Genomic DNA, 21,155 nt, shown 5'->3' on the forward strand with positions numbered 1-21,155 from the left:
ACAGCTCTGAGCCCTTAGATGTAGCGTGTGTCAGAAACCGCTTGGCTGCTGGCACTTTGGGAGGTGGTGTGTGCCGAGAGTGAGAGTGTGTTGGGATTGCCGGGAGGCAAGGCAAAGGCAGATGGCCAGAGTGTGTTTGGCTGTGAAAGCGGTGTCAAGGGAAGGTGAGGACCAGCATCTGCTCTAAGCCCTTAGATGTAGCGTGCGTCAGAAATCGCTTGGTTGTTGGCACTTTGGGAGGTGGTGTGTGCCGAGAGTGAGAGTGTGTTGGGATTGCCGGGAGGCAAGGCAAAGGCAGATGGCCAGAGTGTGTTTGTCTGTGAAAGCGCTGTGAAGGGAAGGTGATGACCAGCAACAGCTCTAAGCCCTTAGGCCTATCGTATGGGAGAAATGGCTTGGGTGTTTGCACTTTGGGAGGTGGTCTGTGCCGGGAGTGAGAGTGAGAGTGAGCCTGAGAATGTGTGTTGGGAGTGCTGGGAGGCAAGGTAAAGGCAGATGGCCAGAGTGTGTTTGGCTGTGAAAGCGGTGTCAAGGGAAGGTGAGGACCAGCAACAGCTCTAAGCCCTTAGATGTAGCGTGCGTCAGAAATCGCTTGGACGTTTGCACTTTGGGAGTTGGTCTGTGCTGGGAGTGAGAGTGAGAGCCTGAGTGAGCCTGAGAATGTGTGTTGGCAGTGCCGGGAAGCAAGGTAAAGGCAGATGGCCAGAGTGTGTTTGGCTGTGAAAGCGCTGTGAAGGGAAGGTGAGGACCAGCAACAGCTCTGAGCCCTTAGATGTAGCGTGCGTCAGAACTCGCTTGGTTGTTGGCACTTTGGGAGGTGGTGTGTGCCGAGAGTGAGAGTGTGTTGGGATTGCCGGGAGGCAAGGCAAAGGCAGATGGGCAGAGTGTGTTTGTCTGTGAAAGCGGTGTCAAGGGAAGGTGAGGACCAGCAACAGCTCTAATCCCTTAGGCCTATCGTATGGGAGAAATGGCTTGGACGTTTGCACTTTGGGAAGTGGTCTGTGCCGGTAGTGAGAGTGAGAGTGAGCCTGAGAATGTGTGTTGGGAGTGCTGGTAGGCAAGGCAAAGGCCGATGGGCAGAGTGTGTTTGGCTGTGAAAGCGGTGTGAAGGGAAGGTGAGGACCAGCATCAGCTCTAAGCCCTTAGGCCTATCGTATGGGAGAAATGGCTTGGGTGTTTGCACTTTGGGAAGTGGTCTGTGCCGGGAGTGAGAGTGAGATTGAGTCTGAGAATGTGTGTTGGGAGTGCTGGGAGGCAAGGCAAAGGCCGATGGGCAGAGTGTGTTTGGCTGTGAAAGCGGTGTCAAGGGAAGGTGAGGACCAGCAACAACTCTAAGCCCATTAGGCCTGTCGCCTGGGAGAAATGGCTTGCGTGTTGTCACTATGGGAGGTGGTCTGTGCCGGGAGTGACAGTGAGATTGCACCTGAGAATGTGTGTTGGGAGTGCTGGGAGGCAAAGCCAGGGCAGATTCCCAGAGTGTGTTTGGCTGTGAAAGCGGTGTCAAGGCAAGGTAAGGACCAGCCACAGCTCTAAGCCCTTAGGCCTATCGTATGGGAGAAATGGCTTGCACGTCTGCACTTTGGGAGGTGGTCTGTGCCAGGAGTGAGAGTTAGATTGCGCCTGAGAATGTGTGTTGGGAGTGCTGGGAGGCAAAGCCAGGCTAGATGGGCAGAGTGTGTTTGGCTGTGAAAGCGCTGTGAAGGGAAGGTGAGGACCAGCAACAGCTCTGAGCCCTTAGATGTAGCGTGTGTCAGAAACCGCTTGGGTGCTGGCACTTTGGGAGGTGGTGTGTGCCGAGAGTGAGAGTGTGTTGGGATTGCCGGGAGGCAAGGCAAAGGCAGATGGCCAGAGTGTGTTTGGCTGTGAAAGCGGTGTCAAGGGAAGGTGAGGACCAGCATCTGCTCTAAGCCCTTAGATGTAGCGTGCGTCAGAAATCGCTTGGTTGTTGGCACTTTGGGAGGTGGTGTGTGCCGAGAGTGAGAGTGTGTTGGGATTGCCGGGAGGCAAGGCAAAGGCAGATGGCCAGAGTGTGTTTGTCTGTGAAAGCGCTGTGAAGGGAAGGTGATGACCAGCAACAGCTCTAAGCCCTTAGGCCTATCGTATGGGAGAAATGGCTTGGGTGTTTGCACTTTGGGAGGTGGTCTGTGCCGGGAGTGAGAGTGAGAGTGAGCCTGAGAATGTGTGTTGGGAGTGCTGGGAGGCAAGGTAAAGGCAGATGGCCAGAGTGTGTTTGGCTGTGAAAGCGGTGTCAAGGGAAGGTGAGGACCAGCAACAGCTCTAATGCCTTAGGCCTATCGTATGGGAGAAATGGCTTGGACGTTTGCACTTTGGGAAGTGGTCTGTTCCGGGAGTGAGAGTGAGATTGAGTCTGAGAATGTGTGTTGGGAGTGCTGGGAGGCAAGGCAAAGGCCGATGGGCAGAGTGTGTTTGGCTGTGAAAGCGGTGTGAAGGGAAGGTGAGGACCAGCAACAGCTCTAATCCCTTAGGCCTATCGTATGGGAGAAATGGCTTGGACGTTTGCACTTTGGGAAGTGGTCTGTTCCGTTAGTGAGAGTGAGAGTGAGCCTGAGAATGTGTGTTGGGAGTGCTGGGAGGCAAGGCAAAGGCAGATGGGCAGAGTGTGTTTGGCTGTGAAAGCGGTGTCAAGGGAAGGTGAGGACCAGCATCAGCTCTAAGCCCTTAGGCCTATCGTATAGGAGAAATGGCTTCGGTGTTTGCACTTTGGGAGGTGGTCTGTGCCAGGAGTGAGAGTGAGATTGAACCTGAGAATGTGTGTTGGGAGTGCTGGGTGGCAAAGCCAGGGTAGATGGCCAGAGTGTGTTTGGCTGTGAAAGCGGTGTCAAGGGAAGGTGAGGACCAGCAACAGCTCTAAGCCCTTACATGTAGCGTGCCTCCGAAATAGCTTGGGTGTTGGCACTTTGGGAGGTGGTCTGTGCCAAGAGTGAGACTGTGTGTTGGGAGTGCTGGGAGGCAAGGCAAAGGCAGATGGGCAGAATGTGTTTGTCTGTGAAAGCGGTGTCAAGGGAAGGTGAGGACCAGCAACAGCTCTAAGCCCATTAGGCCTGTCGCCTGGGAGAAATGGCTTGCGTGTTGTCACTATGGGAGGTGGTCTGTGCCGGGAGTGACAGTGAGATTGCACCTGAGAATGTGTGTTGGGAGTGCTGGGAGGCAAAGCCAGGGCAGATTCCCAGAGTGTGTTTGGCTGTGAAAGCGGTGTCAAGGGAAGGTAAGGACCAGCCACAGCTCTAAGCCCTTAGGCCTATCGTATGGGAGAAATGGCTTGCACGTCTGCACTTTGGGAGGTGGTCTGTGCCAGGAGTGAGAGTTTGATTGCGCCTGAGAATGTGTGTTGGGAGTGCTGGGAGGCAAAGCCAGGGCAGATTCCCAGAGTGTGTTTGGCTGTGAAAGCGGTGTCAAGGCAAGGTAAGGACCAGCCACAGCTCTAAGCCCTTAGGCCTATCGTATGGGAGAAATGGCTTGCACGTCTGCACTTTGGGAGGTGGTCTGTGCCAGGAGAGAGAGTTAGATTGCGCCTGAGAATGTGTGTTGGGAGTGCTGGGAGGCAAAGCCAGGCTAGATGGGCAGAGTGTGTTTGGCTGTGAAAGCGCTGTGAAGGGAAGGTGAGGACCAGCAACAGCTCTGAGCCCTTAGATGTAGCGTGTGTCAGAAACCGCTTGGGTGCTGGCACTTTGGAGGTGGTGTGTGCCGAGAGTGAGAGTGTGTTGGGATTGCCGGGAGGCAAGGCAAAGGCAGATGGGCAGAGTGTGTTTGGCTGTGAAAGCGGTGTCAAGGGAAGGTAAGGACCAGCATCAGCTCTAAGCCCTTAGGCCTATCGTATGGTAGAAATGGCTTCGGTGTTTGCACTTTGGGAGGTGGTCTGTGCCAGGAGTGAGAGTGAGATTGAACCTGAGAATGTGTGTTGGGAGTGCTGGGAGGCAAGGTAAAGGCAGATGGCCAGAGTGTGTTTGGCTGTGAAAGCGGTGTCAAGGGAAGGTGAGGACCAGCAACTGCTCTAAGCCCTTAGATGTAGCGTGCGTCAGAAATCGCTTGGACGTTTGCACTTTGGGAGTTGGTCTGTGCTGGGAGTGAGAGTGAGAGCCTGAGTGAGCCTGAGAATGTGTGTTGGCAGTGCCGGGAGGCAAGGTAAAGGCAGATGGCCAGAGTGTGTTTATCTGTGAAAGCACTGTGAAGGGAAGGTGAGGACCAGCAACAGCTCTGAGCCCTTAGATGTAGCGTGCGTCAGAACTCGCTTGGTTGTTGGCACTTTGGGAGGTGGTGTGTGCCGAGAGTGAGAGTGTGTTGGGATTGCCGGGAGGCAAGGCAAAGGCAGATGGGCAGAGTGTGTTTGTCTGTGAAAGCGGTGTCAAGGGAAGGTGAGGACCAGCAACAGCTCTAATCCCTTAGGCCTATCGTATGGGAGAAATGGCTTGGACGTTTGCACTTTGGGAAGTGGTCTGTTCCGTTAGTGAGAGTGAGAGTGAGCCTGAGAATGTGTGTTGGGAGTGCTGGGAGGCAAGGCAAAGGCAGATGGGCAGAGTGTGTTTGGCTGTGAAAGCGGTGTCAAGGGAAGGTGAGGACCAGCATCAGCTCTAAGCCCTTAGGCCTATCGTATGGGAGAAATGGCTTGGGTGTTTGCACTTTGGGAGGTGGTCTGTGCCAGGAGTGAGAGTGAGATTGAACCTGAGAATGTGTGTTGGGAGTGCTGGGAGGCAAAGCCAGGGTAGATGGGCAGAGTGTGTTTGGCTGTGAAAGCGGTGTCAAGGGAAGGTGAGGACCAGCAACAGCTCTAAGCCCTTACATGTAGCGTGCCTCCGAAATAGCTTGGGTGTTGGCACTTTGGGAGGTGGTCTGTGCCAAGAGTGAGACTGTGTGTTGGGAGTGCTGGGAGGCAAGGCAAAGGCAGATGGGCAGAATGTGTTTGTCTGTGAAAGCGGTGTCAAGGGAAGGTGAGGACCAGCAACAGCTCTAAGCCCATTAGGCCTGTCGCCTGGGAGAAATGGCTTGCGTGTTGTCACTATGGGAGGTGGTCTGTGCCGGGAGTGACAGTGAGATTGCACCTGAGAATGTGTGTTGGGAGTGCTGGGAGGCAAAGCCAGGGCAGATTCCCAGAGTGTGTTTGGCTGTGAAAGCGGTGTCAAGGGAAGGTAAGGACCAGCCACAGCTCTAAGCCCTTAGGCCTATCGTATGGGAGAAATGGCTTGCACGTCTGCACTTTGGGAGGTGGTCTGTGCCAGGAGTGAGAGTTAGATTGCGCCTGAGAATGTGTGTTGGGAGTGCTGGGAGGCAAAGCCAGGCTAGATGGGCAGAGTGTGTTTGGCTGTGAAAGCGCTGTGAAGGGAAGGTGAGGACCAGCAACAGCTCTGAGCCCTTAGATGTAGCGTGTGTCAGAAACCGCTTGGGTGCTGGCACTTTGGGAGGTGGTGTGTGCCGAGAGTGAGAGTGTGTTGGGATTGCCGGGAGGCAAGGCAAAGGCAGATGGCCAGAGTGTGTTTGGCTGTGAAAGCGGTGTCAAGGGAAGGTGAGGACCAGCATCTGCTCTAAGCCCTTAGATGTAGCGTGCGTCAGAAATCGCTTGGTTGTTGGCACTTTGGGAGGTGGTGTGTGCCGAGAGTGAGAGTGTGTTGGGATTGCCGGGAGGCAAGGCAAAGGCAGATGGCCAGAGTGTGTTTGTCTGTGAAAGCGCTGTGAAGGGAAGGTGATGACCAGCAACAGCTCTAAGCCCTTAGGCCTATCGTATGGGAGAAATGGCTTGGGTGTTTGCACTTTGGGAGGTGGTCTGTGCCGGGAGTGAGAGTGAGAGTGAGCCTGAGAATGTGTGTTGGGAGTGCTGGGAGGCAAGGTAAAGGCAGATGGCCAGAGTGTGTTTGGCTGTGAAAGCGGTGTCAAGGGAAGGTGAGGACCAGCAACAGCTCTAAGCCCTTAGATGTAGCGTGCGTCAGAAATCGCTTGGACGTTTGCACTTTGGGAGTTGGTCTGTGCTGGGAGTGAGAGTGAGAGCCTGAGTGAGCCTGAAAATGTGTGTTGGCAGTGCCGGGAGGCAAGGTAAAGGCAGATGGCCAGAGTGTGTTTGGCTGTGAAAGCGCTGTGAAGGGAAGGTGAGGACCAGCAACAGCTCTGAGCCCTTAGATGTAGCGTGCGTCAGAACTCGCTTGGTTGTTGGCACTTTGGGAGGTGGTGTGTGCCGAGAGTGAGAGTGTGTTGGGATTGCCGGGAGGCAAGGCAAAGGCAGATGGGCAGAGTGTGTTTGTCTGTGAAAGCGGTGTCAAGGGAAGGTGAGGACCAGCAACAGCTCTAATCCCTTAGGCCTATCGTATGGGAGAAATGGCTTGGACGTTTGCACTTTGGGAAGTGGTCTGTTCCGTTAGTGAGAGTGAGAGTGAGCCTGAGAATGTGTGTTGGGAGTGCTGGGAGGCAAGGCAAAGGCAGATGGGCAGAGTGTGTTTGGCTGTGAAAGCGGTGTCAAGGGAAGGTGAGGACCAGCATCAGCTCTAAGCCCTTAGGCCTATCGTATAGGAGAAATGGCTTCGGTGTTTGCACTTTGGGAGGTGGTCTGTGCCAGGAGTGAGAGTGAGATTGAACCTGAGAATGTGTGTTGGGAGTGCTGGGTGGCAAAGCCAGGGTAGATGGCCAGAGTGTGTTTGGCTGTGAAAGCGGTGTCAAGGGAAGGTGAGGACCAGCAACAGCTCTAAGCCCTTACATGTAGCGTGCCTCCGAAATAGCTTGGGTGTTGGCACTTTGGGAGGTGGTCTGTGCCAAGAGTGAGACTGTGTGTTGGGAGTGCTGGGAGGCAAGGCAAAGGCAGATGGGCAGAATGTGTTTGTCTGTGAAAGCGGTGTCAAGGGAAGGTGAGGACCAGCAACAGCTCTAAGCCCATTAGGCCTGTCGCCTGGGAGAAATGGCTTGCGTGTTGTCACTATGGGAGGTGGTCTGTGCCGGGAGTGACAGTGAGATTGCACCTGAGAATGTGTGTTGGGAGTGCTGGGAGGCAAAGCCAGGGCAGATTCCCAGAGTGTGTTTGGCTGTGAAAGCGGTGTCAAGGCAAGGTAAGGACCAGCCACAGCTCTAAGCCCTTAGGCCTATCGTATGGGAGAAATGGCTTGCACGTCTCCACTTTGGGAGGTGGTCTGTGCCAGGAGTGAGAGTTAGATTGCGCCTGAGAATGTGTGTTGGGAGTGCTGGGAGGCCAAGCCAGGCTAGATGGGCAGAGTGTGTTTGGCTGTGAAAGCGCTGTGAAGGGAAGGTGATGACCAGCAACAGCTCTGAGCCCTTAGATGTAGCGTGTGTCAGAAACCGCTTGGGTGCTGGCACTTTGGGAGGTGGTGTGTGCCGAGAGTGAGAGTGTTTTGGGAGTGGTGGGAGTTGAGGCAAAGGCAGATGGCCAGAGTGTGTTTGGCTGTGAAAGCGGTGTCAAGGGAAGGTGAGGACCAGCCACATCTCTAAGCCCTTAGATGTAGCGTGCGTCAGAAATCGCTTGGACGTTTGCACTTTGGGAGTTGGTCTGTGCTGGGAGTGAGAGTGAGAGCCTGAGTGAGCCTGAGAATGTGTGTTGGCAGTGCCGGGAGGCAAGGTAGAGGCAGATGGCCAGAGTGTGTTTGTCTGTGAAAGCGCTGTGAAGGGAAGGTGATGACCAGCAACAGCTCTAAGCCCTTAGATGTAGCGTGCGTCAGAAATCGCTTGGTTGTTGGCACTTTGGAAGGTAGTGTGTTCCGAGAGTGAGAGTGTGTTGGGATTGCCGGGAGGCAAGGCAAAGGCAGATGGGCAGAGTGTGTTTGGCTGTGAAAGCGGTGTCAAGGGAAGGTGAGGACCAGCAACAGCTCTAAGCCCTTAGGCCTATCGTATGGGAGAAATGGCTCGGACGTTTGCACTTTGGGAGGTGGTCTGTGCCGGTAGTGAGAGTGAGAGTGAGCCTGAGAATGTGTGTTGGGAGTGCTGGTAGGCAAGGCAAAGGCCGATGGGCAGAGTGTGTTTGGCTGTGAAAGCGGTGTGAAGGGAAGGTGAGGACCAGCATCAGCTCTAAGCCCTTAGGCCTATCGTATGGGAGAAATGGCTTGGGTGTTTGCACTTTGGGAAGTGGTCTGTGCCGGGAGTGAGAGTGAGATTGCGCCTGAGAATGTGTGTTGGGAGTGCTGGGAGGCAAGGCAAAGGCCGATGGGCAGAGTGTGTTTGGCTGTGAAAGCGGTGTCAAGGGAAGGTGAGGACCAGCAACAACTCTAAGCCCATTAGGCCTGTCGCCTGGGAGAAATGGCTTGCGTGTTGTCACTATGGGAGGTGGTCTGTGCCGGGAGTGACAGTGAGATTGCACCTGAGAATGTGTGTTGGGAGTGCTGGGAGGCAAAGCCAGGGCAGATTCCCAGAGTGTGTTTGGCTGTGAAAGCGGTGTCAAGGCAAGGTAAGGACCAGCCACAGCTCTAAGCCCTTAGGCCTATCGTATGGGAGAAATGGCTTGCACGTCTGCACTTTGGGAGGTGGTCTGTGCCAGGAGTGAGAGTTAGATTGCGCCTGAGAATGTGTGTTGGGAGTGCTGGGAGGCAAAGCCAGGCTAGATGGGCAGAGTGTGTTTGGCTGTGAAAGCGCTGTGAAGGGAAGGTGAGGACCAGCAACAGCTCTGAGCCCTTAGATGTAGCGTGTGTCAGAAACCGCTTGGGTGCTGGCACTTTGGGAGGTGGTGTGTGCCGAGAGTGAGAGTGTGTTGGGATTGCCGGGAGGCAAGGCAAAGGCAGATGGCCAGAGTGTGTTTGGCTGTGAAAGCGGTGTCAAGGGAAGGTGAGGACCAGCATCTGCTCTAAGCCCTTAGATGTAGCGTGCGTCAGAAATCGCTTGGTTGTTGGCACTTTGGGAGGTGGTTTGTGCCGAGAGTGAGAGTGTGTTGGGATTGCCGGGAGGCAAGGCAAAGGCAGATGGGCAGAGTGTGTTTGTCTGTGAAAGCGGTGTCAAGGGAAGGTGAGGACCAGCAACAGCTCTAATCCCTTAGGCCTATCGTATGGGAGAAATGGCTTGGACGTTTGCACTTTGGGAAGTGGTCTGTTCCGTTAGTGAGAGTGAGAGTGAGCCTGAGAATGTGTGTTGGGAGTGCTGGGAGGCAAGGCAAAGGCAGATGGGCAGAGTGTGTTTGGCTGTGAAAGCGGTGTCAAGGGAAGGTGAGGACCAGCATCAGCTCTAAGCCCTTAGGCCTATCGTATAGGAGAAATGGCTTCGGTGTTTGCACTTTGGGAGGTGGTCTGTGCCAGGAGTGAGAGTGAGATTGAACCTGAGAATGTGTGTTGGGAGTGCTGGGTGGCAAAGCCAGGGTAGATGGCCAGAGTGTGTTTGGCTGTGAAAGCGGTGTCAAGGGAAGGTGAGGACCAGCAACAGCTCTAAGCCCTTACATGTAGCGTGCCTCCGAAATAGCTTGGGTGTTGGCACTTTGGGAGGTGGTCTGTGCCAAGAGTGAGACTGTGTGTTGGGAGTGCTGGGAGGCAAGGCAAAGGCAGATGGGCAGAATGTGTTTGTCTGTGAAAGCGGTGTCAAGGGAAGGTGAGGACCAGCAACAGCTCTAAGCCCATTAGGCCTGTCGCCTGGGAGAAATGGCTTGCGTGTTGTCACTATGGGAGGTGGTCTGTGCCGGGAGTGACAGTGAGATTGCACCTGAGAATGTGTGTTGGGAGTGCTGGGAGGCAAAGCCAGGGCAGATTCCCAGAGTGTGTTTGGCTGTGAAAGCGGTGTCAAGGCAAGGTAAGGACCAGCCACAGCTCTAAGCCCTTAGGCCTATCGTATGGGAGAAATGGCTTGCACGTCTGCACTTTGGGAGGTGGTCTGTGCCAGGAGTGAGAGTTTGATTGCGCCTGAGAATGTGTGTTGGGAGTGCTGGGAGGCAAAGCCAGGGCAGATTCCCAGAGTGTGTTTGGCTGTGAAAGCGGTGTCAAGGCAAGGTAAGGACCAGCCACAGCTCTAAGCCCTTAGGCCTATCGTATGGGAGAAATGGCTTGCACGTCTGCACTTTGGGAGGTGGTCTGTGCCAGGAGAGAGAGTTAGATTGCGCCTGAGAATGTGTGTTGGGAGTGCTGGGAGGCAAAGCCAGGGTAGATGGCCAGAGTGTGTTTGGCTGTGAAAGCGCTGTGAAGGGAAGGTGAGGACCAGCAACAGCTCTGAGCCCTTAGATGTAGCGTGTGTCAGAAACCGCTTGGGTGCTGGCACTTTGGAGGTGGTGTGTGCCGAGAGTGAGAGTGTGTTGGGATTGCCGGGAGGCAAGGCAAAGGCAGATGGGCAGAGTGTGTTTGGCTGTGAAAGCGGTGTCAAGGGAAGGTAAGGACCAGCATCAGCTCTAAGCCCTTAGGCCTATCGTATGGTAGAAATGGCTTCGGTGTTTGCACTTTGGGAGGTGGTCTGTGCCAGGAGTGAGAGTGAGATTGAACCTGAGAATGTGTGTTGGGAGTGCTGGGAGGCAAGGTAAAGGCAGATGGCCAGAGTGTGTTTGGCTGTGAAAGCGGTGTCAAGGGAAGGTGAGGACCAGCAACAGCTCTAAGCCCTTAGATGTAGCGTGCGTCAGAAATCGCTTGGACGTTTGCACTTTGGGAGTTGGTCTGTGCTGGGAGTGAGAGTGAGAGCCTGAGTGAGCCTGAGAATGTGTGTTGGCAGTGCCGGGAGGCAAGGTAAAGGCAGATGGCCAGAGTGTGTTTATCTGTGAAAGCACTGTGAAGGGAAGGTGAGGACCAGCAACAGCTCTGAGCCCTTAGATGTAGCGTGCGTCAGAACTCGCTTGGTTGTTGGCACTTTGGGAGGTGGTGTGTGCCGAGAGTGAGAGTGTGTTGGGATTGCCGGGAGGCAAGGCAAAGGCAGATGGGCAGAGTGTGTTTGTCTGTGAAAGCGGTGTCAAGGGAAGGTGAGGACCAGCAACAGCTCTAATCCCTTAGGCCTATCGTATGGGAGAAATGGCTTGGACGTTTGCACTTTGGGAAGTGGTCTGTTCCGGGAGTGAGAGTGAGAGTGAGCCTGAGAATGTGTGTTGGGAGTGCTGGGAGGCAAGGCAAAGGCAGATGGCCAGAGTGTGTTTGGCTGTGAAAGCGGTGTCAAGGGAAGGTGAGGACCAGCAACAGCTCTAAGCCCTTAGGCCTATCGTATGGGAGAAATGGCTTGGGTGTTTGCACTTTGGGAGGTGGTCTGTGCCAGGAGTGAGAGTGAGATTGAACCTGAGAATGTGTGTTGGGAGTGCTGGGAGGCAAAGCCAGGGTAGATGGGCAGAGTGTGTTTGGCTGTGAAAGCGGTGTCAAGGGAAGGTGAGGACCAGCAACAGCTCTAAGCCCTTACCTGTAGCGTGCCTCCGAAATAGCTTGGGTGTTGGCACTTTGGGAGGTGGTCTGTGCCAAGAGTGAGACTGTGTGTTGGGAGTGCTGGGAGGCAAGGCAAAGGCAGATGGGCAGAATGTGTTTGTCTGTGAAAGCGGTGTCAAGGGAAGGTGTGGACCAGCAACAGCTCTAAGCCCATTAGGCCTGTCGCCTGGGAGAAATGGCTTGCGTGTTGTCACTATGGGAGGTGGTCTGTGCCGGGAGTGACAGTGAGATTGCACCTGAGAATGTGTGTTGGGAGTGCTGGGAGGCAAAGCCAGGGCAGATTCCCAGAGTGTGTTTGGCTGTGAAAGCGGTGTCAAGGGAAGGTAAGGACCAGCCACAGCTCTAAGCCCTTAGGCCTATCGTATGGGAGAAATGGCTTGCACGTCTGCACTTTGGGAGGTGGTCTGTGCCAGGAGTGAGAGTTAGATTGCGCCTGAGAATGTGTGTTGGGAGTGCTGGGAGGCAAAGCCAGGCTAGATGGGCAGAGTGTGTTTGGCTGTGAAAGCGCTGTGAAGGGAAGGTGAGGACCAGCAACAGCTCTGAGCCCTTAGATGTAGCGTGTGTCAGAAACCGCTTGGGTGCTGGCACTTTGGGAGGTGGTGTGTGCCGAGAGTGAGAGTGTGTTGGGATTGCCGGGAGGCAAGGCAAAGGCAGATGGCCAGAGTGTGTTTGGCTGTGAAAGCGGTGTCAAGGGAAGGTGAGGACCAGCATCTGCTCTAAGCCCTTAGATGTAGCGTGCGTCAGAAATCGCTTGGTTGTTGGCACTTTGGGAGGTGGTGTGTGCCGAGAGTGAGAGTGTGTTGGGATTGCCGGGAGGCAAGGCAAAGGCAGATGGCCAGAGTGTGTTTGTCTGTGAAAGCGCTGTGAAGGGAAGGTGATGACCAGCAACAGCTCTAAGCCCTTAGGCCTATCGTATGGGAGAAATGGCTTGGGTGTTTGCACTTTGGGAGGTGGTCTGTGCCGGGAGTGAGAGTGAGAGTGAGCCTGAGAATGTGTGTTGGGAGTGCTGGGAGGCAAGGTAAAGGCAGATGGCCAGAGTGTGTTTGGCTGTGAAAGCGGTGTCAAGGGAAGGTGAGGACCAGCAACAGCTCTAAGCCCTTAGATGTAGCGTGCGTCAGAAATCGCTTGGACGTTTGCACTTTGGGAGTTGGTCTGTGCTGGGAGTGAGAGTGAGAGCCTGAGTGAGCCTGAGAATGTGTGTTGGCAGTGCCGGGAAGCAAGGTAAAGGCAGATGGCCAGAGTGTGTTTGGCTGTGAAAGCGCTGTGAAGGGAAGGTGAGGACCAGCAACAGCTCTGAGCCCTTAGATGTAGCGTGCGTCAGAACTCGCTTGGTTGTTGGCACTTTGGGAGGTGGTGTGTGCCGAGAGTGAGAGTGTGTTGGGATTGCCGGGAGGCAAGGCAAAGGCAGATGGGCAGAGTGTGTTTGTCTGTGAAAGCGGTGTCAAGGGAAGGTGAGGACCAGCAACAGCTCTAATCCCTTAGGCCTATCGTATGGGAGAAATGGCTTGGACGTTTGCACTTTGGGAAGTGGTCTGTTCCGTTAGTGAGAGTGAGAGTGAGCCTGAGAATGTGTGTTGGGAGTGCTGGGAGGCAAGGCAAAGGCAGATGGGCAGAGTGTGTTTGGCTGTGAAAGCGGTGTCAAGGGAAGGTGAGGACCAGCATCAGCTCTAAGCCCTTAGGCCTATCGTATAGGAGAAATGGCTTCGGTGTTTGCACTTTGGGAGGTGGTCTGTGCCAGGAGTGAGAGTGAGATTGAACCTGAGAATGTGTGTTGGGAGTGCTGGGTGGCAAAGCCAGGGTAGATGGCCAGAGTGTGTTTGGCTGTGAAAGCGGTGTCAAGGGAAGGTGAGGACCAGCAACAGCTCTAAGCCCTTACATGTAGCGTGCCTCCGAAATAGCTTGGGTGTTGGCACTTTGGGAGGTGGTCTGTGCCAAGAGTGAGACTGTGTGTTGGGAGTGCTGGGAGGCAAGGCAAAGGCAGATGGGCAGAATGTGTTTGTCTGTGAAAGCGGTGTCAAGGGAAGGTGAGGACCAGCAACAGCTCTAAGCCCATTAGGCCTGTCGCCTGGGAGAAATGGCTTGCGTGTTGTCACTATGGGAGGTGGTCTGTGCCGGGAGTGACAGTGAGATTGCACCTGAGAATGTGTGTTGGGAGTGCTGGGAGGCAAAGCCAGGGCAGATTCCCAGAGTGTGTTTGGCTGTGAAAGCGGTGTCAAGGGAAGGTAAGGACCAGCCACAGCTCTAAGCCCTTAGGCCTATCGTATGGGAGAAATGGCTTGCACGTCTCCACTTTGGGAGGTGGTCTGTGCCAGGAGTGAGAGTTAGATTGCGCCTGAGAATGTGTGTTGGGAGTGCTGGGAGGCCAAGCCAGGGTAGATGGCCAGAGTGTGTTTGGCTGTGAAAGCGCTGTGAAGGGAAGGTGATGACCAGCAACAGCTCTGAGCCCTTAGATGTAGCGTGTGTCAGAAACCGCTTGGGTGCTGGCACTTTGGGAGGTGGTGTGTGCCGAGAGTGAGAGTGTTTTGGGAGTGGTGGGAGTTGAGGCAAAGGCAGATGGCCAGAGTGTGTTTGGCTGTGAAAGCGGTGTCAAGGGAAGGTGAGGACCAGCCACATCTCTAAGCCCTTAGATGTAGCGTGCGTCAGAAATCGCTTGGACGTTTGCACTTTGGGAGTTGGTCTGTGCTGGGAGTGAGAGTGAGAGCCTGAGTGAGCCTGAGAATGTGTGTTGGCAGTGCCGGGAGGCAAGGTAGAGGCAGATGGCCAGAGTGTGTTTGTCTGTGAAAGCGCTGTGAAGGGAAGGTGATGACCAGCAACAGCTCTAAGCCCTTAGATGTAGCGTGCGTCAGAAATCGCTTGGTTGTTGGCACTTTGGAAGGTAGTGTGTTCCGAGAGTGAGAGTGTGTTGGGATTGCCGGGAGGCAAGGCAAAGGCAGATGGGCAGAGTGTGTTTGGCTGTGAAAGCGGTGTCAAGGGAAGGTGAGGACCAGCAACAGCTCTAAGCCCTTAGGCCTATCGTATGGGAGAAATGGCTCGGACGTTTGCACTTTGGGAGGTGGTCTGTGCCGGTAGTGAGAGTGAGAGTGAGCCTGAGAATGTGTGTTGGGAGTGCTGGTAGGCAAGGCAAAGGCCGATGGGCAGAGTGTGTTTGGCTGTGAAAGCGGTGTGAAGGGAAGGTGAGGACCAGCATCAGCTCTAAGCCCTTAGGCCTATCGTATGGGAGAAATGGCTTGGGTGTTTGCACTTTGGGAAGTGGTCTGTGCCGGGAGTGAGAGTGAGATTGAGTCTGAGAATGTGTGTTGGGAGTGCTGGGAGGCAAGGCAAAGGCCGATGGGCAGAGTGTGTTTGGCTGTGAAAGCGGTGTCAAGGGAAGGTGAGGACCAGCAACAACTCTAAGCCCATTAGGCCTGTCGCCTGGGAGAAATGGCTTGCGTGTTGTCACTATGGGAGGTGGTCTGTGCCGGGAGTGACAGTGAGATTGCACCTGAGAATGTGTGTTGGGAGTGCTGGGAGGCAAAGCCAGGGCAGATTCCCAGAGTGTGTTTGGCTGTGAAAGCGGTGTCAAGGGAAGGTAAGGACCAGCCACAGCTCTAAGCCCTTAGGCCTATCGTATGGGAGAAATGGCTTGCACGTCTGCACTTTGGGAGGTGGTCTGTGCCAGGAGTGAGAGTTAGATTGCGCCTGAGAATGTGTGTTGGGAGTGCTGGGAGGCAAAGCCAGGCTAGATGGGCAGAGTGTGTTTGGCTGTGAAAGCGCTGTGAAGGGAAGGTGAGGACCAGCAACAGCTCTGAGCCCTTAGATGTAGCGTGTGTCAGAAACCGCTTGGGTGCTGGCACTTTGGGAGGTGGTGTGTGCCGAGAGTGAGAGTGTGTTGGGATTGCCGGGAGGCAAGGCAAAGGCAGATGGCCAGAGTGTGTTTGGCTGTGAAAGCGGTGTCAAGGGAAGGTGAGGACCAGCATCTGCTCTAAGCCCTTAGATGTAGCGTGCGTCAGAAATCGCTTGGTTGTTGGCACTTTGGGAGGTGGTTTGTGCCGAGAGTGAGAGTGTGTTGGGATTGCCGGGAGGCAAGGCAAAGGCAGATGGGCAGAGTGTGTTTGTCTGTGAAAGCGGTGTCAAGGGAAGGTGAGGACCAGCAACAGCTCTAATCCCTTAGGCCTATCGTATGGGAGAAATGGCTTGGACGTTTGCACTTTGGGAAGTGGTCTGTTCCGTTAGTGAGAGTGAGAGTGAGCCTGAGAATGTGTGTTGGGAGTGCTGGGAGGCAAGGCAAAGGCAGATGGCCAGAGTGTGTTTGGCTGTGAAAGCGGTGTCAAGGGAAGGTGAGGACCAGCATCAGCTCTAAGCCCTTAGGCCTATCGTATAGGAGAAATGGCTTCGGTGTTTGCACTTTGGGAGGTGGTCTGTGCCAGGAGTGAGAGTGAGATTGAACCTGAGAATGTGTGTTGGGAGTGCTGGGTGGCAAAGCCAGGGTAGATGGCCAGAGTGTGTTTGGCTGTGAAAGCGGTGTCAAGGGAAGGTGAGGACCAGCAACAGCTCTAAGCCCTTACATGTAGCGTGCCTCCGAAATAGCTTGGGTGTTGGCACTTTGGGAGGTGGTCTGTGCCAAGAGTGAGACTGTGTGTTGGGAGTGCTGGGAGGCAAGGCAAAGGCAGATGGGCAGAATGTGTTTGTCTGTGAAAGCGGTGTCAAGGGAAGGTGAGGACCAGCAACAGCTCTAAGCCCATTAGGCCTGTCGCCTGGGAGAAATGGCTTGCGTGTTGTCACTATGGGAGGTGGTCTGTGCCGGGAGTGACAGTGAGATTGCACCTGAGAATGTGTGTTGGGAGTGCTGGGAGGCAAAGCCAGGGCAGATTCCCAGAGTGTGTTTGGCTGTGAAAGCGGTGTCAAGGGAAGGTAAGGACCAGCCACAGCTCTAAGCCCTTAGGCCTATCGTATGGGAGAAATGGCTTGCACGTCTGCACTTTGGGAGGTGGTCTGTGCCAGGAGTGAGAGTTTGATTGCGCCTGAGAATGTGTGTTGGGAGTGCTGGGAGGCAAAGCCAGGGCAGATTCCCAGAGTGTGTTTGGCTGTGAAAGCGGTGTCAAGGCAAGGTAAGGACCAGCCACAGCTCTAAGCCCTTAGGCCTATCGTATGGGAGAAATGGCTTGCACGTCTGCACTTTGGGAGGTGGTCTGTGCCAGGAGAGAGAGTTAGATTGCGCCTGAGAATGTGTGTTGGGAGTGCTGGGAGGCAAAGCCAGGCTAGATGGGCAGAGTGTGTTTGGCTGTGAAAGCGCTGTGAAGGGAAGGTGAGGACCAGCAACAGCTCTGAGCCCTTAGATGTAGCGTGTGTCAGAAACCGCTTGGGTGCTGGCACTTTGGAGGTGGTGTGTGCCGAGAGTGAGAGTGTGTTGGGATTGCCGGGAGGCAAGGCAAAGGCAGATGGGCAGAGTGTGTTTGGCTGTGAAAGCGGTGTCAAGGGAAGGTAAGGACCAGCATCAGCTCTAAGCCCTTAGGCCTATCGTATGGTAGAAATGGCTTCGGTGTTTGCACTTTGGGAGGTGGTCTGTGCCAGGAGTGAGAGTGAGATTGAACCTGAGAATGTGTGTTGGGAGTGCTGGGAGGCAAGGTAAAGGCAGATGGCCAGAGTGTGTTTGGCTGTGAAAGCGGTGTCAAGGGAAGGTGAGGACCAGCAACAGCTCTAAGCCCTTAGATGTAGCGTGCGTCAGAAATCGCTTGGACGTTTGCACTTTGGGAGTTGGTCTGTGCTGGGAGTGAGAGTGAGAGCCTGAGTGAGCCTGAGAATGTGTGTTGGCAGTGCCGGGAGGCAAGGTAAAGGCAGATGGCCAGAGTGTGTTTATCTGTGAAAGCACTGTGAAGGGAAGGTGAGGACCAGCAACAGCTCTGAGCCCTTAGATGTAGCGTGCGTCAGAACTCGCTTGGTTGTTGGCACTTTGGGAGGTGGTGTGTGCCGAGAGTGAGAGTGTGTTGGGATTGCCGGGAGGCAAGGCAAAGGCAGATGGGCAGAGTGTGTTTGTCTGTGAAAGCGGTGTCAAGGGAAGGTGAGGACCAGCAACAGCTCTAATCCCTTAGGCCTATCGTATGGGAGAAATGGCTTGGACGTTTGCACTTTGGGAAGTGGTCTGTTCCGGGAGTGAGAGTGAGAGTGAGCCTGAGAATGTGTGTTGGGAGTGCTGGGAGGCAAGGCAAATGCAGATGGCCAGAGTGTGTTTGGCTGTGAAAGCGGTGTCAAGGGAAGGTGAGGACCAGCAACAGCTCTAAGCCCTTAGGCCTATCGTATGGGAGAAATGGCTTGGGTGTTTGCACTTTGGGAGGTGGTCTGTGCCAGGAGTGAGAGTGAGATTGAACCTGAGAATGTGTGTTGGGAGTGCTGGGAGGCAAAGCCAGGGTAGATGGGCAGAGTGTGTTTGGCTGTGAAAGCGGTGTCAAGGGAAGGTGAGGACCAGCAACAGCTCTAAGCCCTTACATGTAGCGTGCCTCCGAAATAGCTTGGGTGTTGGCACTTTGGGAGGTGGTCTGTGCCAAGAGTGAGACTGTGTGTTGGGAGTGCTGGGAGGCAAGGCAAAGGCAGATGGGCAGAATGTGTTTGTCTGTGAAAGCGGTGTCAAGGGAAGGTGAGGACCAGCAACAGCTCTAAGCCCATTAGGCCTGTCGCCTGGGAGAAATGGCTTGCGTGTTGTCACTATGGGAGGTGGTCTGTGCCGGGAGTGACAGTGAGATTGCACCTGAGAATGTGTGTTGGGAGTGCTGGGAGGCAAAGCCAGGGCAGATTCCCAGAGTGTGTTTGGCTGTGAAAGCGGTGTCAAGGGAAGGTAAGGACCAGCCACAGCTCTAAGCCCTTAGGCCTATCGTATGGGAGAAATGGCTTGCACGTCTGCACTTTGGGAGGTGGTCTGTGCCAGGAGTGAGAGTTAGATTGCGCCTGAGAATGTGTGTTGGGAGTGCTGGGAGGCAAAGCCAGGCTAGATGGGCAGAGTGTGTTTGGCTGTGAAAGCGCTGTGAAGGGAAGGTGAGGACCAGCAACAGCTCTGAGCCCTTAGATGTAGCGTGTGTCAGAAACCGCTTGGGTGCTGGCACTTTGGGAGGTGGTGTGTGCCGAGAGTGAGAGTGTGTTGGGATTGCCGGGAGGCAAGGCAAAGGCAGATGGCCAGAGTGTGTTTGGCTGTGAAAGCGGTGTCAAGGGAAGGTGAGGACCAGCATCTGCTCTAAGCCCTTAGATGTAGCGTGCGTCAGAAATCGCTTGGTTGTTGGCACTTTGGGAGGTGGTGTGTGCCGAGAGTGAGAGTGTGTTGGGATTGCCGGGAGGCAAGGCAAAGGCAGATGGCCAGAGTGTGTTTGTCTGTGAAAGCGCTGTGAAGGGAAGGTGATGACCAGCAACAGCTCTAAGCCCTTAGGCCTATCGTATGGGAGAAATGGCTTGGGTGTTTGCACTTTGGGAGGTGGTCTGTGCCGGGAGTGAGAGTGAGAGTGAGCCTGAGAATGTGTGTTGGGAGTGCTGGGAGGCAAGGTAAAGGCAGATGGCCAGAGTGTGTTTGGCTGTGAAAGCGGTGTCAAGGGAAGGTGAGGACCAGCAACAGCTCTAAGCCCTTAGATGTAGCGTGCGTCAGAAATCGCTTGGACGTTTGCACTTTGGGAGTTGGTCTGTGCTGGGAGTGAGAGTGAGAGCCTGAGTGAGCCTGAGAATGTGTGTTGGCAGTGCCGGGAAGCAAGGTAAAGGCAGATGGCCAGAGTGTGTTTGGCTGTGAAAGCGCTGTGAAGGGAAGGTGAGGACCAGCAACAGCTCTGAGCCCTTAGATGTAGCGTGCGTCAGAACTCGCTTGGTTGTTGGCACTTTGGGAGGTGGTGTGTGCCGAGAGTGAGAGTGTGTTGGGATTGCCGGGAGGCAAGGCAAAGGCAGATGGGCAGAGTGTGTTTGTCTGTGAAAGCGGTGTCAAGGGAAGGTGAGGACCAGCAACAGCTCTAATCCCTTAGGCCTATCGTATGGGAGAAATGGCTTGGACGTTTGCACTTTGGGAAGTGGTCTGTTCCGTTAGTGAGAGTGAGAGTGAGCCTGAGAATGTGTGTTGGGAGTGCTGGGAGGCAAGGCAAAGGCAGATGGGCAGAGTGTGTTTGGCTGTGAAAGCGGTGTCAAGGGAAGGTGAGGACCAGCATCAGCTCTAAGCCCTTAGGCCTATCGTATAGGAGAAATGGCTTCGGTGTTTGCACTTTGGGAGGTGGTCTGTGCCAGGAGTGAGAGTGAGATTGAACCTGAGAATGTGTGTTGGGAGTGCTGGGTGGCAAAGCCAGGGTAGATGGCCAGAGTGTGTTTGGCTGTGAAAGCGGTGTCAAGGGAAGGTGAGGACCAGCAACAGCTCTAAGCCCTTACATGTAGCGTGCCTCCGAAATAGCTTGGGTGTTGGCACTTTGGGAGGTGGTCTGTGCCAAGAGTGAGACTGTGTGTTGGGAGTGCTGGGAGGCAAGGCAAAGGCAGATGGGCAGAATGTGTTTGTCTGTGAAAGCGGTGTCAAGGGAAGGTGAGGACCAGCAACAGCTCTAAGCCCATTAGGCCTGTCGCCTGGGAGAAATGGCTTGCGTGTTGTCACTATGGGAGGTGGTCTGTGCCGGGAGTGACAGTGAGATTGCACCTGAGAATGTGTGTTGGGAGTGCTGGGAGGCAAAGCCAGGGCAGATTCCCAGAGTGTGTTTGGCTGTGAAAGCGGTGTCAAGGGAAGGTAAGGACCAGCCACAGCTCTAAGCCCTTAGGCCTATCGTATGGGAGAAATGGCTTGCACGTCTCCACTTTGGGAGGTGGTCTGTGCCAGGAGTGAGAGTTAGATTGCGCCTGAGAATGTGTGTTGGGAGTGCTGGGAGGCCAAGCCAGGGTAGATGGCCAGAGTGTGTTTGGCTGTGAAAGCGCTGTGAAGGGAAGGTGATGACCAGCAACAGCTCTGAGCCCTTAGATGTAGCGTGTGTCAGAAACCGCTTGGGTGCTGGCACTTTGGGAGGTGGTGTGTGCCGAGAGTGAGAGTGTTTTGGGAGTGGTGGGAGTTGAGGCAAAGGCAGATGGCCAGAGTGTGTTTGGCTGTGAAAGCGGTGTCAAGGGAAGGTGAGGACCAGCCACATCTCTAAGCCCTTAGATGTAGCGTGCGTCAGAAATCGCTTGGACGTTTGCACTTTGGGAGTTGGTCTGTGCTGGGAGTGAGAGTGAGAGCCTGAGTGAGCCTGAGAATGTGTGTTGGCAGTGCCGGGAGGCAAGGTAGAGGCAGATGGCCAGAGTGTGTTTGGCTGTGAAAGCGCTGTGAAGGGAAGGTGAGGACCAGCAACAGCTCTAAGCCCTTAGATGTAGCGTGCGTCAGAAATCGCTTGGTTGTTGGCACTTTGGAAGGTAGTGTGTTCCGAGAGTGAGAGTGTGTTGGGATTGCCGGGAGGCAAGGCAAAGGCAGATGGGCAGAGTGTGTTTGGCTGTGAAAGCGGTGTCAAGGGAAGGTGAGGACCAGCAACAGCTCTAAGCCCTTAGGCCTATCGTATGGGAGAAATGGCTCGGACGTTTGCACTTTGGGAGGTGGTCTGTGCCGGTAGTGAGAGTGAGAGTGAGCCTGAGAATGTGTGTTGGGAGTGCTGGTAGGCAAGGCAAAGGCCGATGGGCAGAGTGTGTTTGGCTGTGAAAGCGGTGTGAAGGGAAGGTGAGGACCAGCATCAGCTCTAAGCCCTTAGGCCTATCGTATGGGAGAAATGGCTTGGGTGTTTGCACTTTGGGAAGTGGTCTGTGCCGGGAGTGAGAGTGAGATTGAGTCTGAGAATGTGTGTTGGGAGTGCTGGGAGGCAAGGCAAAGGCCGATGGGCAGAGTGTGTTTGGCTGTGAAAGCGGTGTCAA

This window comes from Pelecanus crispus, chromosome 6 (genome assembly GCF_030463565.1).
Source record: "Pelecanus crispus isolate bPelCri1 chromosome 6, bPelCri1.pri, whole genome shotgun sequence".
In the NCBI taxonomy this organism is placed as follows: domain Eukaryota; kingdom Metazoa; phylum Chordata; class Aves; order Pelecaniformes; family Pelecanidae; genus Pelecanus; species Pelecanus crispus.